Raw genomic sequence first — 3120 nt, forward strand, 5'->3', positions numbered from 1 at the left:
CTGATGTTCACCCTGAAACTACAGTCAGAACTCACTCTGCACTGCACAACAGGCCCCATCTCTCTCCCTATCTACTTAGACTCGGTTCTATGTGAAGATGATAACTCTGAACTGGGAACCTCAGTCAGAACCGATCTGTACTTGGGCTTCATGCATCAAAACTATCCGGCATAGACCGACTGACCTGAACCAAACCAAGGAAGGTCAGAAGGGCAGCAGCCTCAGTGCTCACTAAAAACAAATTTCTACAACTCACTGAGCTGATGCCAATCCCTCCCACTCCCACTTAGAACAAATTCAGGTCCATTTCTGCCATCTGTAAACAGGACCTCACCCCCCAGAAAAAACAAATTTCCCTTCCCACCCACTGAGAAATAAGATGTGCCTCTTCTAACCCATTACCCAGAAGCAACTCAGCTCCACCCTCTGGAGCTGAAAACCTATGCCCTGTAATTAATGTCTCCCTAACTATGAGAAGAAAAGCACTCTTTCCGCCACCCCCTGTCCCATGCCAGCGAGATGGAATTAAGCGCTGGCTCAGTGCAGCTGCCCCCTCTCAATGAGAGGAAAATTGGCCGTGTCCTCGTGTCACCTAAACCTCTCCCATCCAGCTTGGCCCCCACTACTTCAAACCTTGTCTTCCTTCTCTCCCCTATCACCCTCCTCCTCTCTCCTCATTCTGCCCGATAAATGGACCCTCACCCAGTCCTGTGATGCTCCCTTTCCTGCCGCCTTCCCTGTTCTGCTCTTCTTACCACAGTTCCTATCTTTCCTCTTCTCTATCCCTCCCTTCTTCACCTCTCCTATCTCGGTACCATCTGCCTCCTCTCACTTCACTGACACCCCTTCTCCCCCCAACCTGGGTCCAATTATTTCAGCACTTTCTAACCTGCCTTATCTGCATACTGGACTTGGTCTTGCCTCCCAAGTGAACACCATAAGAGATGGACTAGTAATTATAATTGTGCATATAAAAGGGTGGTGAGTTATGAGAGTGTCTGGGTAGGTACTGGAGGTGGACTGTGTTTGGAAACTCAGCAGGGTACGGGATAGGTATTTGACAGAAAAAAAGACTGATGGGTACGAGAGTATGATTAGGGTATTGCAATTTTGAACTTTGGAACTGCCCAGATGGGCTACAATGATCTCTTCTAATCCTATGTTCCTACAAGTTAAAAAGCATCTAAAACTATTACCAGTGCTAATATCAGAAATTGTAGAACTCATTTTCCTGCGGTCTGCTGAGTTAGTTGATATTATCCAAGGTGGCAGTACAGGTGCAACTCTTTGCATGCTGGGATAGGGAGGGGAGAATTCAGCCAGGGTTCTTGCTGCTGATCAATGGCTGGAATTGCTCTGGTGTGGATGTTATGCGAGATCAGAAGCATGTTCATCATGGTCAAATAGCCTTCTGACACTCACCGTCTAGGCTCACACATAATAAAATGTCATCCCATGATATTAGAGGCTACCCAGCACCTGGGCAACCAAACTAGAACAAAAGTCAGCACTTTCAACAGTTGATGGGGGGAAAAGAAAAAAATTGAGATTTTTTAAAAAACTACGGAATTCGAACTGCGGTCTTTCTTCCCGCTGAAAGCAACCAGAGCCAAGTGTCACATTAACCTACTTGCAATTGCTGCCTTCAGGAGTTTTGTCAGTAAGGCAGATGCACTATAATGTTACAGGAACTTTAAAGCTAATCTACAATTGTAAAGAAAGCAGCAGAGCGAGTGACCTGTGTTTTTTGGTGCAAGGTCATTGTATTGAGCAGACTATCCCATTTCCAAACCAGATGCTTTCAGTTTTTGTAAGCATTTGGAATTCTGATTCACTAATGTATTCTTACAACTCGGCACCATTCAACACTTGAGACAGAACATATGTGGCACGCATTTCTGTCACCCTACACCAGACAATTTGGCAAAAGTACAGAGCAGATGTATCCAACCCAAATAATTAAACACTCAACTAGTTTCTACCTTCAGTCATACATTCCCAACCACTACTCTTCTAACTTTTGTCAATCGTGGGTTACCCTCATCGCCCTACAGTCCACCATTGATGGCAGAGCTTTTAGCCATACGTCACTCCACTCTGGAATCTTTTCCCTAAATCTCTTTACTTTGCCACTTCTATATCCTCTTTCAGGAACCCTTTTTCCTGCAACCTGCTGGGTGTCCTCCTGTAGAGCACCTTGTGACTTTTCATTACACGAATGAGGCTATATCAATGTAAGTTGCTCACATTTTTATTTACATCCTGAGAAAATGTACAAAACATCACTGCCCTTTACGGAAATCATATATGTTACATTTGGAGCAAAAGGACCCAACGAGTTATTTAAAAAGCACTCCTGTCTGGAAGGAAAAATATAAGGGACTTCTCACAGAAAAATATTTTTCGCACAATATACACAAACATATTTACAACTCCTTCTGCATACTTGCAAACCTATTGCAATGGTATGTCACAGCTCAGTCAACACCAATTGTAGAACCCCAACTTAGCACACTGAATTGAATCTGGGACTTCGCTGTACAGTTTTGTGCTACAGAGTGCACTCAGCCAGAGGAGCCTACATATACAGTCCTGTAATATCCAATACATTACAAAAAAGACTACTTTCACAAATAAGGTGAAGAATGTTGACTAATGAAGAAGGACTAAGAGTAGAGCATTCAAAGCAGAGAGGTATTGGGTGTTGACCAGACTTACCAGAGAGATAAAGAAACTCTGTCTTTGAAGACTGAAAGAACCATTGAGGAGGTGAAATTACTTTATTTGCTAATTTTAGTAAAACCCACTGTGGGTATAAAGTGGGATCCCCTGCTTTATACTCATGATGACTTTTCTAGTAAAATTAGCAAATAGATTAATTTTAGCCAAACGGCATGGAGGAGATCAAGATGAAGTGATTCAGTTATTCCAGTGGGAGGAGTAGAGGACTTAGCACTAAAAGTTGACATAATGCAGTAACATTAAAATGAAGGAAGAAGTATTACATAGTTTGTCATTTTTAAATTATTGAATTTGACTAAATAATGCACTTTCTATTGAGACACAAGAACATGTCAGAGGTTCCATAAAGACTAGATATGGTCTTTGTGTGATTGAATC

Source organism: Pristiophorus japonicus, chromosome 6, assembly GCF_044704955.1.
Source record: "Pristiophorus japonicus isolate sPriJap1 chromosome 6, sPriJap1.hap1, whole genome shotgun sequence".
Taxonomy (NCBI): Eukaryota; Metazoa; Chordata; class Chondrichthyes; family Pristiophoridae; genus Pristiophorus; species Pristiophorus japonicus.